The 22443-nt window shown below is 25.7% G+C and overlaps 1 protein-coding gene across 6 annotated transcripts in view; it reads right to left on the reverse strand.

Annotated features, from left to right (window-relative positions):
- The window catches only part of LOC107868070, a 37391-nt gene extending 27906 nt beyond the window's left edge, over positions 1-9485 (reverse strand). For all 6 annotated transcript variants that reach the window (XR_007054946.1, XR_001673625.2, XR_001673624.2 and 3 more), the window contains exon 1: positions 9171-9485. The gene's annotated coding sequence lies outside the window, so the exon portion shown is untranslated. The remainder of the gene's footprint in view (positions 1-9170) is intronic.
- Positions 9486-22443: the final 12958 nt, after the last annotated feature.

Genomic DNA, 22443 nt, shown 5'->3' on the forward strand with positions numbered 1-22443 from the left:
CGTATCTTGTCTCCAATATTTTAAATACTCATAGTCTATCATTTTATCCTAGAATAGTTGTGATACTGCAAATTTCTTTGTAATAATTTATTCTAATTGTACTATATCTGATATTAAATTCTAAATTATCTATTTTATTAATTATCCTGTCTTTTTCGTCTATGAATAATTCTATATCTAAATCGTATTCTAAACTGTCTTTTAATTCTAATTGTTTTATGATTTTATTTATCCAAATTAATCTTTCTTTTAATTGTTCTCTTCCTTTCCTAAGCTGGTTTTTATAATTAATTTCTTCGTATAGCCAACTTTATTTTTCTCTAACTCTTTGAATATATTCTAGCATTTCTTAATCTGTATAATATCCATATGAATAATTATCTAGGTAGTAATAGTGATTGTCATCACTTAAGTATATTTCTCCTAACTCATCTTCTATCTGATTTATATCTAACTCTTCATCTTCAATGTTAAATATTTTTTCTCATATTATTTTCCTTACGTCTATAATTTCTATATCTCTAAGTATGTATAAAACTAGTACTTGAAAATTATCTATCATTTAGATGGGTTAATTAAATGTTTTTTCATAATTTTCTTCAGTTGTTTGTTTTAATCTTATTAATTCTTTTATATTTTCATTAAGGTATTCTATATGTTTTATTTCTTTGGTTCTCATATATTTTCTGAATTTGTTTTTATTAGTTTTTCCATTAATTGTATATTTTTCATATCCATTTTTCAATATTCTAAATATAATTAATTTATCATGGTTGATGTGTAGGTTTGGTATGTAAGTATTTATAAGAGTAATCAGGTAGGTGAAGTAGGTAATTTATTCTAGTCATAAAATATTTATCAAATATTTTTTCCAATATGATTTTTATTATATCTACAATTTCTATATCCTTAGGTACATACAAAACAAGTTATTTAAATTTATCTACCATTTCGTCAGATAAATAAGTATTCATTTTTCATATGATGCTTTTTCAAAGTATTCCCTTCAATCATACACATAACAAAATATGATCATTTTAGAATACTATATACTAGATTATTTTTAAATAACATGTTCTTCGGTTACTATTAACATGGTAATCTGGATACTTTTTCCTTAAACAGCGCCTCTACTCTGGCGACTCCCCTATCACGGCTTTCTTGCCTCACCGGTTTTACCTTTAGGATGGCATAGTTCTTAGGAATTTTTCTCCTTTCCCACTTTGCTAATAAACTTCTTAACATCCTATTTTTCGAATAATTCTACTATAAAGTAACTAACACGAACTTATTTTATCATATCATGATTGTTAGGAATTAATGAATTTAGCTATTCATAATCATAAATAAATATACCTGTTCTGGTAAGTTTGATAATTCTGGGCTTTGTTCATCCATAGCTTTTGCTTAGAAATATATCTATTTTGTATTAAATATTCAAAAGTTTGTTGTGAAAGAAAAGTTTTTGTTTCAACGCATGAAGTCTTGCTTTCATTTTGCCTTCGATGCCTTTTATTTATAATGATAAAAAAAGCGTAAACTTTTTACATTTTTACACCTGTAACCTACCAACATCAAAAAGTCTTCTAAAAAGACAAAAACTAATAAAATTCTATAAATGTCTATACAATTTAGGACTAAGCTATGAATAGCTTTACAAAAAGTCTTTCTACATGAAGACAAAAACTAAAATATCAAAGACAATAATGGCACATGTTTACCAAAAGTCTTAAAGTAAATAGTATCTAATAAATAATTTATGTAAAGTTTTCAAGTAAAAATATCTATTCTTCCATATGTCACTTTCAACTTTAATTAACTTGTCTCTCTATTATTGCTCCGTTGTTATCTTCTTGTTGTTGTATTTATTGCTTTTGTATCTTCTTTCTAGCTGGCATGCTTATCTTCATTCTAGTTGTACGTCTAGTATAACGTTATCTTCTCCTTTACATCTCGAACATTGATGGTCTAGATATTTGTGTCCAATTATCTTGCAATATCTTGTTAATAATCCGTCTGAAATAAATTCTTTCTTAATTGCTCTTGCAGTAGATTGTTTTTCTGGGTTAAGTAACGTCATTATCCATTGTCTGACATCTTCCATATCTGTTTGCCATAGTTCTCTTGAATTTGAATAAATCATTTTATGGTCTCTAGAATAATAGCTCCATATTAGGTTTCCATTGATATAATTATTTGCTAATTCTTGAATAATTATAGCTAGTCCAATAAGTCATTTATTTGCATAGAAATCAGGTATCTCAATTCTGGGTATCTTTGGCTTCTGTACAATATCTTCTGGTATAATCATATCTCTGGTTAATCCTATTTTGACAAACTTATATAACTGGTTTGATATCGTCATTTAATATCTCTGCTGGTGCAGCAAAAAACTTTATATAAAATATATTTCCATTGGTTACTCTTATATAAGACGTGAATATTTTATGTAATTCTTCCATAGCTGATAGTTCTTCTCCATCTTGGTTATATATGGTATTTAATAATCCATAGTCAAAATAAGTTTTTATTAAGCTTGGGTTAGTTTTAGGTAGTGCGATTAGCTTGTTATGACCTTGCAATCTTTGGGTTATATAGTTTGTGTTTGGTTATTGGATATCTGTAGCTCAGGGGTTAAGGTTTAAAAAAGTTTGTACTTTTTAGATATTTTCTATGTATCCTCGATCTAGATGGTTATAATTTTTTATATCTTGGTTCAAACTATCTCGATATATGGTAATTTGTAGGGGTATGTACAAGGGGTCTTTTAGTCTTTTTGATATAAATGGCTTCTCAAATATCTTATTCATGTTCATGTTCTGGTGTCTTTGTCCACTAACTCCTTTGCTTGTACCTGCAATTGTAGATTAATAAACGTTATGGGTTTTATGGAGTGTCCCAACGTCTCCTTTTAGCTCTGGAATTTTAATGTCTTCCGATCGACATAGCTCTGCACACTGCTGAGTTAGCTGATTTGTAGCTTCAGACTTCAGTTTAACTTCATTAGTCTTTAGCTTTTCTATTTCATTACCCATACTGTCCACTTTCATTGAAAGCGTAGTTAGGGTTTTGAGTATTTTTTCTAAAGCATCATCTTGTATTATATCAGTCTGTGTAGCTTTGTCTTGATATGTAATCTGCAATAACATTTTTGTTAGTACTAATTACTTCAATTGTAAATGTAAAATTTAATATATTCAATACTAGTCTCCGAATCTCTTTTGTTGTAACTGAAGTTTGTATTTTCTTTGTTAGCCACCACTGAACCTGGGTATTATCTGTTCTCACAATAAATTTGTTATATACAATATATGGTTCAAATGCTAATAAACATTTATTTAATGAACATAATTATTTTCTATTTATTTCCCATTTTATTTCTGTTTCATTAAACGTACCTGAGTAGTATCTGCAATGATGTTCTAATTTTTCATTTTTTTATCTATATTTAAGTACTCCTCCATAACTATATTCACTTGCATCTGCTTCTATTATATATGTAAATTTTTTATTTTCATCTAAGAATTGTAATTTTGGTAACTTTTTACAGAGTATTTTTATTTTTTGAACTTGTTTTTTATCTTCTTCGTTGTAATTATATTCTATGTCCTTTTTTTAATTTTTTCTGTAAAGGCTTTAGGTTTTCTGCTAATTTTGGTATATATTCTCTTACTTGGTTTAATAATCCTAAAAATGATTGTAATATCTTTGTTGTATCTAATTCTTCTTTTCAATTTATTATTTTTTGTACTGTATGTTGTTGCATTTTTACTCCACTTTTATCTATTTGTATTCCTAAAAACCCTATCTAGTTTTTCATAATTTCGGCTTTCTTTTCACTTAAACTTATTCCCGATTTTTTTATTATATTTGTAAATTGTTCTAATAATTTTAAATTTTCCTCTTTAATTTTTATATATAGTAGTATATCATATATGTATACTATACAATTAGGTAATTATTTAAAATAATTATCCATAAAATGTTGATATCTACCTGGTGCATTTTTATATCCAAATAGTAATACGTTCCATTCATAAAATCCTTGTGGAACCGTAAATGCGGTTAATTTCTTAGATTCTTCTTCTAACTTTAAGTGGTAAAATCTTGATTTACAGTCAAATTTATTAAAATAGTTATATCCTTGTATTTGTCTTATTTTTAATATCTTATTTGGTATTGGATAACTATATGTCATAGTTTTTGCATTTAAATTTCTATAATCAATAATCATTCTACTTTTACCTCTTTTTTGTTCACTATATTTATTCACTATAAATGCTGGACTATTGTGTTTACTTTTGCTTTTTTGTATAAACTGTTTTTCTAATAATTCATCAATATGTATTTTAAATTCTTTTAAATGGTTAAAATTATATGTTAATGGTTTTTGAGTTATTATGCTATTTTTATCTATTAATTCAATTTTTATAGTAGTTTTATGTTTTTCCCATTCTTTTAATGGATCTTTACTATATAATTGTCTTAATTTTTTCTTTATTATTTCTACATTATCTATTAAAAATATAGTTATTTCTTTTTTATTTATCAAAAATACTACTAGTTCTACTATGTCTTCTGTATTTTTTATATTTTTTAACTTTTGTGTAATTATTTCACTTCCTTCTATGCAATCAGTTTTCTTTCTTATTTTATTAATAACACTTTTTGCTCTTACTTTTTGTTTACATGGTGTTGTAAACCACCAATCTGTTTTAGTTATTATATGTGGGTATAATTTATCTAAAAATGACATTCCTAAAAGCATATCTTTTGATGTTAGTTCATAACTATAGTTTTCTTCTATTGTTATTATTTTATCCCATATCTGTATTTTTACATTTTTAGCTTTATATGTAATTAAACTTCCTTCATTATTAAATCATTTGACTACTATTGGTGTTTTTAATTTATCCCATTTACTTTCTGGTAAACAGTTGTATCTACATAAGTTTACTTCTGCTCCTATATCTATCATAGGTGTATAATACCTATTATACTATCCTTCTACTATTATTTTTACAAGTACATATATTTTCATATCATGTTAAAGTTCTTTTGATGAATAATCTTTCTTTATTATATGTTATAAATAATTGTGTGTATTATATATTGTATAGTTTTACTTGTTCTAACCATTTTATTCCTAATATTATGTCTGTTTTTTGCATTCCTTCCTTTATTTCAAATTCTATTGTAATTTTTCTAACTCCTATTATTATTTCTTTTTCTATCGTATCTTTAATGTTTATTAGACTCCTTGGTAGATCTGGGCATATATCACTATTAGATTTTATTTCTTCACTTTTTACTAGATATTTTGCTATATAATTTTCTTCTTATCCTGTGTTTAAGAGTATTAAATATTCTTTTTCATTTATTGTTCCTGTTATGTAATATTAATTTAAATTAACTGTTGAAATTGTTTCATAACTTGTTTTTTTTTATGAGCTTGATGATTCTGGTTTTTCATGAGCTATTCTTTTTGTGTGCTTATTCTATCATTTATTATTTCTAAATCTTCCTCTATATCTATGTCTTTGTAACTATAATCATTATTATCAATTGTTTTTACAAATTGTTCAAAAGAACTTTCTATTTGTATTTTATTATTTTATTTTTTTCGTAATTTTATGTTTTGTTGTTAATACATATAGATTTTTACATCTTGCTGTAAATATTTTACTTCCTGAGGTTAGTTCTATTCCTGATATTTTTCAATATAATACTAATGATTTATCTATATTTTTATCTGTTATTGCTACTGAATAATTCACACTTATTATAAATTTAAATTTTTGGTATATTAAATTTCCTTTTATAGCGGTAATTATACTTTTTTCTATAGGTTTTATAATTCTATCATCTGCTAAATATAATTCTATTGGTGTATCTATTCCTTCTCTAAAACATTCTTTTATCAATATCTCTGTTCCTCCAAGGTGTACATATTTTATTGGGTCTTTACTTTTTATATCGTTTATTTCTTTATTAACTATTCTTTTTGTTACTAGTGGTATACTAGCTCTTCCTTTTGCATATCTACAATCTATTACATGTTCTTTTTGGCTCACTACGTAGTATTCTTCCTTTTTTTTTACTAAATATATTTTTTATTGTTGGTATTTTAAATATTTTTTCTACACTTAAGTCTAACTCTTTTCCTTTTATTTCGTCAAATATATTACTGTCAAGTATTATTTTTTGATCTGTTCCTTCTTCATTTAAATATTCTTCCTTTGTTATTATTTTTATATCTTCTTCAGTTATTTGGTTTTTATATCATTTTCAGTCATTTGATTCATCTAATTCACTATCTATCTCATTATCTGTTTCATTTTCCGAAATGTCATATATACTATCTTCACTTCCTAATTCATAATCTATATAATCTATCTGCATATATTCTATATTTTCTATTTTTATTTTTAATATTTATTTATTTTTTGGATTTTTTGATAATTTACAATTTCTAGCTAAATGTCCTAGTTTTCCACAATTATAACAAGTACATTCTTTTATAGATTTCTTTTTCCTATATGGTTTTTTATGTTTATAATTTCTTACATAATATCTTTTTCTTGGTTTCTTATATTTATATTTTGATTTTTTGTATTTCTTATATTTCTTATATCTTTATCTTTTCTTATAATATCTTTCTTCACATCCAAATTGAGGTGTTATTTTATCTTTGCAACATGCTAAATTTCTTATTAATGTTTTTTCTATTTTTATTTCTTCTCTATATTTTTCACATAGATTTCTATACCATTGTTATAAAAATTTTATTCTTGCTCCTAGGGTATCTACTATTTCTGCTTCATCCCAACTTTTTATTATTTTTGAACAAAATGGTTCAGGTAATTTACTAAAATATAATTTTCTTATTTCTTTACTTTCTTCTATATTATATGTTCCTTTATAATAATATTCTTTAAATACGCACGTATACTCATCGATATAGCACATATTATATATTGCTAATTTTAACATTAAATTACTATTCGTATCTTTCTCTTTATTTTGCTTTTCTTCTGTTGTTATACTACTAAATTCTTCTCATATGGCTATTTCATATTTTTTCAATATTTCTGTTAGTAGTATTTTAGTAGGTATTGATGTTCCTTCTGTTTTATTATCAGATCTTAGTACTTTTTTACTTGCTTCAGCTAGGTTTAAAAATCATAATTTTACTGTTCCTATTAATATCTTTTCTATATATTCTGGTGTGTTTGTTGTATCTATTTTAGTATCTAATATTTGTTTTGACATGTATCCTACCCATAATTGTATTATTTTATTTGTGTTTATTACACAATCTAAATCTAAAAATTTGTAATTAATTATTTGTTTTGGTGTCCATTTGTTATATTCATCATTTGAATTATATCTTATAAACTTATTTCTGTAATTATAGGTTGGTTTGCTTATTTCTAATGTACTACGTATTATATTTTTATCTAGAGTATTTACTTCTGTATTTATTAATTCTAGATTTTCTTTGTTAATTACTTCTTGTTTTTCATTAATTTCTAGTTTTCCTATGTTTTCTAGAATTTCTGTATATGTTTCACAATCTTCCAAATCATAATTATCTGTTTTCTTCAGCATCTATTATATTAATTTCTAATTCAATGGTTTCTGGTTCTTTATTTTTTATTTCTAATTTTTCTTTAAATTGATTTATCTCAATTAGTAATTTTTGTTCTTTATCTTTTTTTTTCTTTCTTTCTCTTTTCATATAAATCTTTCAGCATTTGCAGTTCTTTTTCTATTCAGCAATCCTACTATTTTTAGTTTCTTCTATTTTTCATATTTCTTTTGTAGTTTGTTGTTTTATTTTATCTATTTTCTTTTTTCTGTCTATCTCTTCGTTTTTTCTTTCTATTCTTGCCATGGCTGTCAACTTATCTTCTAATTTTAATTCTTCTTTTTCTAACATTAAATATAAATGTTCATCGATTTTCTTCTATCTCCTTCCTAAATTAGAGAATACTATTTTTATTTTTAATTCTTCGTGATTTTCATATGTTTTTTCATCTATTATAAATTCTTCTTTGTTCATTTTATTTAACTGTATATAGGTTATGTTGATATATATATTCTAGACTATCTATTGTTCATTCTAAATTTAATATTTCTTCTTTTTGTGCATTTATTGAGTTTTTATTAACTCCGACAATTATGTTATACTGTAGTCTTTCTATCCTTATTTTTAATTCTTTACATTTTTCAAATATTATTTATTTTAATTCTTTATATTGTTGTGGTTTTTGTATGTTATTCATCTAAACAAATATTATAAATATTTTTTTGGTGAATATCTAAATTTAATTGTTTCATAATTAATAAATTAATCGAATAAATCCAAATATATACTACTTCCGTAACTTTAAGGATGAATAAAGTTATACAGATCTTACAAAACTGATAACACTTCACTTTCATATCTAAATAGGCAAGAAACCAACAGAAGAAGAAGATAGCAGTTTCATCTAAACAGAGTCAATGTACAAAGCCTTTGAAGCAAAATCCATTCTATATTGTAATACCAAATTATCTCCTCAAACTGAAACTTTATCAAAGAAGAAACCAAACCCATATGATAAAATCAATGCTCCAGTTAAATACAACTACACTGAAACCATGAAAAAATGAAAAAAGATTCAAACTTTAACAAGTACAACAATAACACATCTCTGACAGTACTTCTACATACAATAAATGAACAGTCTTACATTACCAGAAAGAAAGAAAACACAAACCAATAAATGAACAATAATGCTAGAACACTTTGAGCCAAATCGTTGCTACCATATCTTTTAAAAAATAATCGAACCCTAAAAATATTGGCTGCCAACAACAAAATCCATCAAAACCCATCAAAGTTTCAATTCTTAATTACTTAAAAAATCCATCAAAATTCCCACTCTAGAAAATCCATCAAAACCAATCAAAGTTTCAATTCTTAATAACTAAAAAATCCATCAAAATTCCCACTCTACAAAATCCATCAAAACCCATCAAAATTTCCATTCTTAACAACTAGAAAATTCACAAAACACATCAAATTACAAATTCGTAAGCTAACAATTTCAATAAACAAGAAAAATATAAAACCTTATTTTCAATTTTGACCTTAAAAACTTTAAATTGCAACTATTTATTACCTGAAAGAAGCACTTGTATCACCTTCCGCTGCTACTGAAGCTAGAAGTATTGAAGAATTGACTTTTGGGAGAATTGATTCCGCTAATATTCAGCTACTACTAAAGCTATCTTGGAGTGGAGCGTTGTATCTTTGTGGTGTGGAGTGTCCAATTACGAACTAGGGCTAACTGGTGGAGCGTTTAGTTTTTGGGGGAAACCTTAATCTTTGGGATAGAATGAAATATTTTGGGATGGAATGAAATATTTTGAGAGAAAAGTGGGAAAATAAAAAAAAAATTGGGGGGAGGGATTGAAATATTTTACTGCCTATTTTAGCCACGATATATTTGCTCCTCTATTTAATATGTAGGTAACCTTTATAATTTTTGTTAATTTAGCCACGGTTTTGATAACCGTGGCTAATAAACTGTGGGTAAGATGCATTTTTTTGGTAGTGTATTTTTATCTGTAGTAACATTTTAACTTTAACATGTCTATTTTACTCTTAATGAAATGATATTATAGCCACACACGCATATTATGATTTGTTTTACTCCATAAGTTCTAAAAATCTTTTTTTCTTTTTTAAACTTTGTGTTGAAGTCAAATTACTTCACATAAATTGAGACAGAAGAAGTAATAGATTATTCCTCAAATTTGTTCTTATTTAGATAAGTAATTTTTTATATAATTAAAAAGTTATATTATATTGATACTATTTAGGGTGATTTAGTGAAAATACTTGTTACTTTTTAAGGATAAAGTGAATTTTAAAGATTATGGCTAATCTAAAAATATCATATAATTTGGAAAGAGGGGGGGGGGGGTATTGGATTACTCTTTATATTATTCATGATTATTTATTTTGGAAAAATTTAGGTAACTTCGAAGCCACATTTTTTTTTCAAATTGAAACACTTATTGGATCTTACTAAATATATATTTTTTTAATTTATGCGATATTTTCCATTTTACCAAGAACTAATTTGACTAAACTTTAACGTTAAATTAAATTAGATCAGTTTTCTATTTTAAAATTAAAATTTAAACATTTAAAAACATGCAAAAAGTACAATCCGTCACAATTTTAACTAAAAATTAATATTTTAAGCATAAACTAAAGAACAAAATCAATTCTTGAGGTTCATTGAATGAATTTAGTTTTGTCCCTTAATTTCGTCTATGGTTAAGCTTAAGTTACCGCATTATACTAGAATAACTCTTGCTGCATAAAATATCATTAATGAAATTAAAAGTTAATAAAAAGAGTAGTTTGGTGCACTAAAACTTTCGTTATGTATAGATTTCAAGAAAGGGCCCGACCACAAAGTTCTATTGTACACAACCTTACCATGTATTTCTATCAAAGGCTATTTCCAAGGATTGAATCTTTGACCTCCTGATCACATATCAAGGACTTTATGAGCTACTCTAAGGCCCCTTCTAAAAGTTATATATATATATATGTATGTATGTGTGTGTATGTATGTATGAATGTATGTGTGTGTTCAATCTATAAATAAAAGAAATTGTGTGCTCACAAACTAATAAAAACATTAATATGTTGATTTTTAGCAAGTTCTAACTATTTTATACAATTTAAATCATAATCATGTTAACTTACCATTTGATATTTGTTAATTCTCCTGCCAAATCTTCTTCCACATAGTTTTTTTATTTGAAAATTATCCAATTAGATAACTAAGAAACTTAAATAATTATGAAGAATTACCAATAATGAATGTTAAATGTGCCGCAAAATTATATTAAATATACCGTAAGAAATATCATACAAATTTCACTTTTCAAATCAAAAGATTATTATTTTTATATTTGATTCGTGGATATTTCTTAACTTCTCTAAACATTTTTATTTTTATTGTATTTATTTTAATTTTATTAATGTTCATATCTTGGGGGTGATTAGATGGTATTTGATTAAATGCTTTACTGTAATATTCTTTAGTTTTTTCTCTTAGTCTTTGTAATTCTTGTACATTATTTTGGAGGTATTCTAAATATTCTATATCTTTTGTTCTAAAATATTCAATTAAATTCTCTATCATAAGTATTTCTGTTAATCTTATTTCTTCCATATCTTGTCTATAATATTTTAAATACTCATAGTCTATCATTTTATTCTAAAGTAGTTGTGATACTGCAAATTTCTTTGTAATAATTTATTCTAATTATACTATATCTGATATTAAATTCTAGGTTATCTATTTCGTTAATTATCCTGTCTTTTTCATCTATGAATAATTCTATATCTAAATCATATTCTAAATTGTCTTTTAATCCTAATTGTTTCATGGTTTTATTTATCCAAATTAATCTTTCTTTTAATTGTTCTCTTCCTTTTCTAAGCTGATTTCTATAATTAATTTCTTCGTATAGCCAACTTTGTTTTTCTCTAACTCTTTGAATATATTCTGGCATTTCTTAATCTGTATAATATCCATCTGAATAATTATCTAGGTAGTAATAGTGATTGTAATCACTTAAGTATATTTCTCCTAACTCGTCTTCTATCTGATTTATATCTAACTCTTCATCTTCAATGTTAAATATTTTTTCCCATATTTTTTTTACGTTTATAATTTCTATATCTCTAAGTATGTATAAAACTAGTACTTCAAAATTATCTGTCATTTAGGTGGGTTAATTAAATGCTTTTTCATAATATTCTTTAGTTGTTTGTTTTAATCTTATTAATTCCTCCATATTTTCATTAAGGTATCCTATATATTTTATATCTTTGGTTCTCATATATTCTTCTAAATTTGTTTTTATTAATTTTTCTAGTAATTGTATATTTTTCATATCCATTTTTCTAAATATACTTAATTTATCATGGTTGATCTGTAGGTTTGGTATGTAAGTATTTATAAAAGTAGTTAGGTAGATGAGGTATGTAATTTATTCTAGTCATAAAATATTTATCAAATATTTTTTCCAATATGATTTTTCTTATATTTATAATTTCTATATCCTTAAGTACATACAAAACAAGTATTTTAAACTTATCTACCATTTCGTCAGATAAATAAGTATTCATTTTTCATATGATGCTTTTTCAAAGTATTCCCTTCAGTCATACACATAACAAAATATGATCATTTTAGATTACTATATACTAGATTGTTCTTAAATAACATGTTCTTCGGTTACTATTAACATGGTAATCTTGATACTTTTTCCTTAAACAACGCCTCTACTCTGGCTACTCTCCTATCATGGCTTTCTTGCCTCACCGGTTTTACCTTTAGGATGGCATAGTTCTTAGAGATTTTTCTCCCTTTTCACTTTGCAAATAAACTTCTTAGCATGCTATTTTTTGAATAATTCTACTATAAAGTAACTAACATGAACTTATTTTATCATATCATAATTTTCAGGAATTTATGAATTTAGCTATTCATAACCATAAATAAATATACCTGTTCTGGTAAGTTTGATAATTCTGGGTTTTGTTCATCCATAGCTTTTGCTTTGAAATATATCTGTTTTTTATTAAATATTCAAAAGTTTTTTGTTTACAAAGGAGCGCTTTTTACTTCAACATATGAAGACTTTCCCTTAACTTGCTGGAGGCTTACATATTTATAGCGTAAGAAAACGCGTAAAACTTATTTACACTATTCTTACTTTACACGTGCCTTATTTTTTACAAAGTGGGTGCTAAAAAGTCCTAAAGGCTATTAATAGTAGGTACAAGAAAGTCAAAAAGTAATAATGGGGCTAAATTCCAAAAAATCTAATCTACTATCTCTTTACGTAAAGAAATTTCAAGAAAGGAAAACTTTTCTTTCATATGTCATTTTCCTTTTCTCCTTCCATTATTGCTCCATTGATTTTTATCTTCTAGCTGGCATCCTTATCTTCTTGGTTTTATTCTAGCTGGACTTGTGGGATAATATTATCTCCTTCATTACATTTCGAACATTGATGGTCTGCATATTTGTGTCCAATTATCTTGCAATATCTTGTTAATAATCCATCTGAAATAAATCCTTTCTTAATTGCTCTTGCAGTAGATTATTTTTTTGGGTTAAGTAACGTCATTATCCATTGTCTAACATCTTCCATATCTATTTGTCGTAGCTCTCTTGAATTTGAATAAATCATTTGATGGTCTCTTGAATAATAGCTCCATATTGGGTTTCCATTGATGTAATTATTTACTAATTCTTGAATAATTGTAGCTAATCCAATAAGTCATTTATTTGCATAAAATAAGGTATCTCGATTTTGGGTATCTCTAGTTGCTGCGTAATATCTTTCAGTATAATCATATCTCTGGTTAATCCTATTTTTACAACTTATATAACTGGTTTGATCTCGTTGTATAATATCTCTGTTGGTGCAGTATAAAACTTTATATAAAATAGATTTCCTTTGGTTACTCTTTTATAGGTGGTGAATACTTTATGTAATTCTTCTATAGCTGTTAGTTCTTCTCCATCTTGGGTATATACGACATTTAATAATCCATAGTCGAAACATGTTTTTATTAAGCTTGGATTGGTTTTGGGTAGTGTGATTAGCTTGTTGTAACCTTGTAATTTTTGGGTTATATAGTTTGTGTTTGGTTCTTGGATATTTGTAGCTATGGGGTTAAGGTTTAGAAAAGTTTGTACTTTATAGATATTTTCTATATTTCCTCGGGCTATACGGTTATAAGCTTTTTTATCTTGGTTCAAACTATCTCGATATGTGGTAATTTGTAGGGGTATGTACAAGGGGTCTTTTTGTATTTTTGGTATAAATGGTTTTTCAAATATCTTATTCATGTTCATGTTTTGATAACTTTATCCACTAACTCCTTTGCTTGTACCAGCAATTGTAGATTGATAAACGTTATGGATTTTATGGAGTGTCCCAACGTCTCCTTTTAGCTCTGGAATTTTAATGTCTTCCGATCGACATAGCTTTGTGCACTGCTGGATTAGCTGATTTGTAGCTTTAGACTTCCGTTAACTTCATTAGTCTTTAGCTTTTCCATTTCATTACCAATACTGTCCACTTTCATTGAAAACATAGTTAACGTTTTGAGTATCTTTTCTAAAGTATCATCTTCTATTATGTCAGTCTGTGTAGCTTTGTCTTGATATGTAATCTGCAATAACATTTTTGTTAGTACTAATTACTTCAATTGTAAATGTAAAATTTAATATATTTAATACTAGTCTTCGAATCTCTTTCGTTGTAACTGAATTTTGTATTTTCTTTGTTAACCATCAACGTACCTGTGTATTAGTTGTTACTACAATAAATTTGTTATATACAATATATGTCTCAAATGCTAATAAACATTTAAATAATGAACATAATTTTTTTTCTATTTATTTCCCATTTTATTTCTTTTTCATTAAATGTTACTGAATAATATCTACAATGATGTTCTATTTTTTTTATTTGTACCTATATTTAAGTACTCCATAACTATATTCACTAGCATCTGCTTCCACTATATATATAATTTTTTTATCTTCGTCTGGGAATTGTAATTTTGGCAATTCTTTACAAAGTTTTTCTATTTTCTGGATTTGTTTTTTATCTTCTTCATTGTAATTATATTCTACGTCCTTTTTTAATTTTTTATGTAAAGGCTTTAGGTTTTCTGCTAATTTTGGTATATATTCTCTTACTTGGTTTACTAATCCTAAAAATGATTGTAATATCTTTTTTGTATCTAATTCTTCTTTTCAATTTATTATTTTTAGTACTATATGTTGTTGCATTTTTACTCCACTTTTATCTATTTGTATTCCTAAAAACTCTATCTGATTTTTCATAATTTTGGTTTTCTTTTCACTTAAACTTATTTTCGATTTTTCTATTATATCTGTAAATTATTCTAATAATTTTAAATGTTCCTCTTTAGTTTTTGTATATAGTAGTATATCATCTATGTGTACTATAGAATTAGGTAATTATTTAAAATAACTATCCATAAAATGTTGATATCTACCTGGTGCATTTATATATCCAAATGGTAATACGTTCCATTCATAAAATCTTTGTGGTACCGTAAATGCGGTTAATTCCTTAGAATTTTAATTTAACTTTAAGTGGTAAAATCCTGATTTACAATCAAATTTACTAAAATAATTATATCCTTGTATTTGTCTTATTTTTAATATCTTATTTGGTATTGGATAATTATACATTATAGTTTTTGCATTTAGGTTTCTATAATCAATAACCATTCTACTTTTTTCTCTTTTTTGTTCACTATGTCTATTTACTATAAATGCTGGACTATTGTGTTTACTTTTGCTTTTTTGTATAAACTGTTTTTCTAATAATTCATCAATATGTATTTTAAATTCTTTTAAATGGTTAAAATTATATGTTAATGGTTTTTGAGTTATTATGCTATTTTTATCTATTAATTCAATTTTTATAGTAGTTTTATGTTTTTTCTATTCTTTTAATAGATCTTTACTATATAATTGTCTTAATTTTTTCTTTATTATTTCTACCTTATCTATTAAAAATATAGTTATTTCTTTTTTATTTATCAAAAATACTACTAGTTCTACTATGTCTTCTGTATTTTTTATATTTTTTAACTTTTGTGTAATTATTTCACTTCCTTCTATGCAATCAGTTTTCTTTCTTATTTTATTAATAACTCTTTTTGCTCTTACTTTTTGTTTACATGGTGTTGTAAACCACCAATCTGTTTTAGTTATTATATGTAGGTATAATTTATCTAAAAATGACATTCCTAAAAGCATATCTTTTGATGTTAGTTCATAATTATAGTTTTCTTCTATTGTTATTATTTTATCCCATATCTGTATTTTTACATTTTTAGCTTTATATGTAATTAAGCTTCCTTCATTATTAAATTCTTTGACTACTATTGGTGTTTTTAATTTATCCCATTTACTTTCTGGTAAACAGTTGTATCTACATAAGTTTAATTCTGCTCCTATATCTATCATAGGTGTATAATACCTATTATATTATCCTTCTACTATTATTTTTACAAGTACATATACTTTCATATCATGTTAAAGTTGTTTTTATGAATAATCTTTCTTTATTATATGTTATAAATAATTGTGTGTATTCTATATTGTATGGTTTTACTTGTTCTAACCATTTTATTCCTAATATTATGTCTGTTTTTTGCATTTCTTCCTTTATTTCAAATTATATAGTTATTTTTTTGACTTCTATTATTATTTTTTTTTCTGCCGTATCTTTAATGTTTATTTGACTCCTTAGTAGATCTGAGCATATATCACTATTAGATTTTATTTCTTCACTTTTTACTAGATATTTTTCTATATAATTTTCTTCTTGTCCTGTGTTTAAGAGTATTAAATATTCTTTTTCATTTATTGTTCCTGTTATATAATATTGATTTAAATTAACTATTGAACTTGTTTCATAACTTGTTCTTTTTGATGAACTTGATGATTCTGGTTTTTCACGAGCTATTCTCCTTGTTGTACTTATTCTATCATTTATTATTTCTAAATCTTCCTCTATATCTATGTCTTTGTAACTATAATCATTATTCTCAATTGTTTTTTCAAATTGCTCGAAAGGACTTTCTATTTGTATTTTATTGATTTTATTTTTTCCCGTTATTTTATGTTTTGTTGTTAATACATATAGATTTTTACATCTTGCTGTAAATATTTTACTTCCTGGGGTTAGTTCTATTTCTGATATATAATACTAATGATTTATCTGTATTTTATCTGTTATTGCTACTGAATAATTCACACATATTGTAAATTTAAATTTTTGGTATATTAAATTTTCTTTTATGTCTGTTATTATACTTTTTTCTATAGGTTTTATAATTCTATCATCTTCTAAATATAATTCTATAGGTGTATCTATTCCTTCTCTAAAACATGTTTTTATTAATATCTCTGTTCCTCCAAGGTGTACATATTTTATTGGGTCTTTACTTTTTATATCGTTTATTTCTTTATTAATTATTCTTTTTGTTACTAGTGGTATACTAGCTCTTCCTTTTGCATATCTACAATCTATTACATATTCTTTTTGGCTCACTACGTAGTATTCTTCCTTTTTTCTACTAAATATATTTTTTATTGTTGGTATTTAAAAAAAATTTTCTACACTTAAGTCTAACTTTTTTCCTTTTATTTTGTCAAATATATTACTGTCAAATATTATTTTTTGATCTGTTCCTTCTTCATTTAAATATTCTTCCTTTTTTATTAATTTTATATCTTCTTCAGTTATTTGGTTCATTTTTATATCTTCTTCAGTCATTTGATTCATCTAATTCACTATCTATTTCATTATCTGTTTCATTTTCCGAAATTTCATACATACTATCTTTACTTTATAATTCATAATCTATATAATCTATTTGCATATATTCTGTATTTTCTATTTTTATTTCTGATATTTGTTTATTTTTTGGGGTTTTTGGTAATTTACAATCTCTAGCTAAATGTCCCAGTTTTCCACAACTATAACAAGTACATTCTTTTATAGATTTCTTTTTTCTATATGGTCTTTTGTGTTTATAATTTCTTACATAATATCTTTTTCTTGGTTTCTTATATTTATATTTTGATTTTTTGTATTTCTTATATTTCTTATATCTTTTTCTTTTCTTATAATATCTTTCTTCACATCCAAATTAAGGTGCTATTTTATCTTTGTAACATGCTAAATTTCTTATTAATGTTTTTTCTATTTTTATCTCTTCTCTATATTTTTCACATAGATTTCTATATCATTGTTGTAAAAATTTTATTCTTGCTCCTAGGGTATCTACTATTTTTGCTTCATCCGAACTCTTTATTATTTTGAACTAAATGGTTCAGGTAATTTGCTAAAATATAATCTTCTTATTTCCTTACTTTCTTATATATTATATGTTCTTTTATAATAATATTCTTTAAATGCGCATGTACTCATCTATATAGCACATATTATATATTGTTAATTTTAACATTAAATTTCTATTCGTATCTTTCTCTTTATTTTGCTTTTTTTCTTCTATTGTTATACTACTAAATTCTTCTCTTATAGCTATTTCATATTTTTCAATATTTCTGTTGGTAGTATTTTATTAGGTATTGATGTTCCTTTCGTTTTATTATCAGATCTCAGTACTTTTTTACTTGCTTTGGCTAGGTTTAAAAACCATAATTTTACTGTTCCTATTAATGTCTTTTCTATATATTCTGGTGTGTTTGTTGTATCTATTTTATTATCTAATAATTGTTTTGACATGTATCCTAATCTATTTTATTATCTAATAATTGTTTTGACATGTATCCTACCCATTGTTATATTATTTTATTTGTGTCTATTACACAGTCTAAATCTAAAAAGTTGTAATTAATTATTTGTTTTGGTGTCCATTTATTATATTCATTTTTTGGATTATATTTTTTAAACTTATTTTTGTAATTATAGGTTGGTTTTCTTATTTTTGATGTACTAAGTATTATATTTTTATCTAGAGTATTACTTCTGTATTTATTAGTTCTAGATTTTCTTTATTAATTACTTCTTGTTTTTCATTAATTTCTAGTTTTCCTACATTTTCTAGAATTTCTGTATATGTTTCACTATCTTTCGAATCATAATTATCTGTTTCTTCAGCATCTATTGCATTTATTTCTAATTCACTGGTTTCTGGCTCTTTGTTTTTGATTTCTAATTTTTCTTTAAATTGATTTATCTCGTTTAATAATTTTGTTCTTTATCTTTTTCTTCTTTTTCTTTCTGTTTTTTTTTTCATACAAATCTTTTAGCATTTGTAGTTCTTTTTCTAATTCAACAATCCTATTATTTTTAGTTTCTTCTATTTTTCGTATTTCTTCTGTGGTTTGTTGTTTTATTTTATCTATTTCTTTTTTTTTTCTGTCTATCTCTTCGTTTTCTCTTTATATTCTTATCATGGCTGCCAACTTATCTTCTAATTTTAATTCTTATTTTTCTAACATTAAATATACATGTTTACCTATTTTCTTATATCTCCTTCCTAAATTAGAGAATACTATTTTTATTTTTAATCCTTCATGATTTTATATGTTTTTTCATCTATTATAAATTCTTCTTTGTTCATTTTATTTAAATGTATATAGGTTATTGTTGATATATATATATTCTCTCTATCTATTAGAGAGAAAATCTCCCCCTAAACAAAGCTCTTTAAATGACTATATTGTGGATGCTATTATGTTATAGTATGAGAAAGGGTCTTCTATTTATAGATGTCCAAAACTTTTCCTCCAAGAAAGGGGTTAGCCAAATATGGAAAAGAATTATATTTTTTTCTTTCAGGAAAAGTAAAAGTAATTATGGTAAATTTTAGTTTCCTTCTAAGAAATAATAAAACTTAAATATAGTAAGAAAATCAGGGCAAAAACCTAACAAATCTCCCCTTTTTGACTTGATTTTCTTCAAAATATTCTTGATCCTCCTTCTTCTTGTGCAAGGTCTTCGTTCTTCATATATCACTACTTCTTACCATGATTAAAAATTAATTTGGATTAAAATTAGAGCCCTATGCATTAAAAATAAAAGTACGAGTTGATAAGATTGAAGGTGAAGCCTTGTGCATTGAAGTGAGCACAGGTTAAGAGTGGAGCTCATGCATTAAAAATAAATGAACAAATTGAAAGAAGTCCAAGCATCTAAGCAGTTGAAAATTGAAGCCCATAAACATGAGTTGAAAATTGATTTTGGTTTTAAAAATGAATAAGCAGCAAGATTGTTGAAATTTTGTTTGAAATTTTTTTCTCCACATATAGTTTGACAAAAATCTTCATTATCATTCAAATTGTTGCAGCTTGATTTTGAAACCGCTTTGAACTTGTTTAATCTCGTCTCACCACACCATTGGACCATTGAACCATAAGCTCCGATACCACTTATTGGGTTTGAAATCGAGAGAGCGTCATGAGAAAGCTATTAGTTGCAAACTATTGAGACGATAAATCAGATGAAAAGAAAAACATACTAAAAACATGATGATTATATAGTTTGGTCAATTGACATACATATAAAAACCTAATATAAAAGAAAATATAAAACTATTAGAGAGAAAATCTCCCCTAAACAAAACTCTTTAAATGACTACATTGTGGATGCTATTGTGTTATGGTATCAGAAGGGGTCTTCTATTTATAGATGTCCAAAACCTTTCCTCCAAGAAAGAGGTTAGCCAAATATGGAAAAGAGTTATATTTTTTTCTTTCAGGAAAAGTAAAAGTAATTATGGTAACTTTTATTTCCCTTCTAAGAAAAAATAAAACTTAAATAGAGTATGAAAATCAGGGCGAAAACCCTAACAAAAAGGAATCCATCGATCTTGGGGATCCTAATAATGAGAGGACACCGAGAGAGTATACAAGTAAAGAACCTGATCCACATGACACAAGATAATGCAAATTAATATCTACTAATGTTTTTCCAAAATAACCACCAAATATTGATAACATTTTTAAGGATGATCCCATGTTTGATACAATTTTGGAACGCAAGGATATGACAATATCTTCCCTTTCAGATGATGAAGTAGTTAGAGGTGTTGAGAAGTAAGACTACAATCTAGAAGCCAATGAGTCCACACTCCAAGTTTATTAAAACATCAAGATCTACAATAATTTATACCCTAGAAACTCTTATAACACTAGAAGGGTCTATGGGTCCATAAAACTCAAAGTCAATTCAGACAAAGATAGTTAAGAAGCTATTACCCCTCTAAGTTTCCAATGATTAGTTTGTGTCTTGGAACATTAGAGGTATTGGTTCCAAAGCTCTTAGTAGAATGTGGGAAATGGAAAAATACAGAAGAAAACTTGGATTGCAACAATGGTTATAAAATTGCTAATTTTTTTTTTTGTATTTTATGGTCCAACCTTATTAATGTTACAATAAGAGAAAAGGGCATAAATGGTCTCTTATCTAGTAGGTCTAAAATAGTCCCTTAAATATAAATTTATAAGTTTTAGTCCTTTAATTATTCAAAAACTAATCAAGTTTGACTTTTGTATATTTTTATACAAACAACCGCCGTTTATACTAACAAAAATTTATATCTCCATTAGATTTTCTCCATCACTAATTTATCTATTGTTTCTATCTCTTCGACACTTTTTCATTGGATTTTTTTGGTCAAAAAATAGCTTAAAACTAAAAAAGACAACAACTTGAACATCGTAATCAGTCTATCAAATTAACTCGACTTGGTGAAGTATGTTATCCACTTTCAAGTTGTGGAGGTGAATAGTATTATTGTTAATTGATTGATCATGTGTTTTAATCTTTTTAGCCATTTCTTTGTTATTACACAATCTTAGCATTATGAACATTTTTTTAATATCAACACAAGTTCTAAGGGTGGAAATGGAACGGTGCGGAGCTGGTGTGGTATAAATTTTTTCTAAACCCGCGAGTTTATAAACCGCATCGCAGCACCTTTAAAACCACCCCACACTCATACCCGCACATATCTGCACCACACCACCCCATATTTTATTTTTAAAATTTTTTATAACTCCATTGAAAATCACAATATTTTCAAGTCCTTGCTATATATAAATTAAATAAGTTATGCACGGTAAAGTGATTTAGTAAAGAAAAATCTTTAAACTTTTGTTTGATATTTTGAGTTATAAAATTATTTCACTTATTTAAAAAGAAAAAGTTATGAAACTATTTATTTATAGTGTTATATATGTAATTTTAAGTATGATAAATTTTAAAGTAAAGAATACATATAATTTTAAGTAGATTCACGAGAATAATACTAAATTTTAGCTTTTTTTTTTTTTTTTTTAATTTAAACACTCATATACTCTCAATTCGTCCCACCCCGCCCCACACTATTTGAAAAAAAAACTTACTCCAACTCACCCCACACCCACATAGCGTAAAGTATGCGCCGCCTCTCACAGTCTAAAATACGCACCACACCGCCCCCCGCACCGCCCCATCCCATTGCCATCCCTAATTAGTTCTGTGGTTGAAAAAAAATGAAGGTTGAACTAGATTTCTGTGCAAAAGTTAACGAGGTTATCCATCAAGTAGTTTCATATTATATAGAAAACCTTCTAGTCTCATAAAAAAATATTTTGACATTTTTTGTTGCAGTTTGGTGCTGTTTTTTGTGCAGCTTATTGACTTTTTTAATGCATTCTTTTGTATAGTTTGACATAATTTTTGATGTAGCTTGGTGATAGTTTGATCTTGTTTTTTTGATAGTTTGGTGACTTTTTGAGTATTTTAGTTCTGTAATTTGGCTAAGTTTGATGCAAACTGCTGTTT

Source organism: Capsicum annuum, chromosome 4, assembly GCF_002878395.1.
Source record: "Capsicum annuum cultivar UCD-10X-F1 chromosome 4, UCD10Xv1.1, whole genome shotgun sequence".
In the NCBI taxonomy this organism is placed as follows: Eukaryota; Viridiplantae; Streptophyta; class Magnoliopsida; order Solanales; family Solanaceae; genus Capsicum; species Capsicum annuum.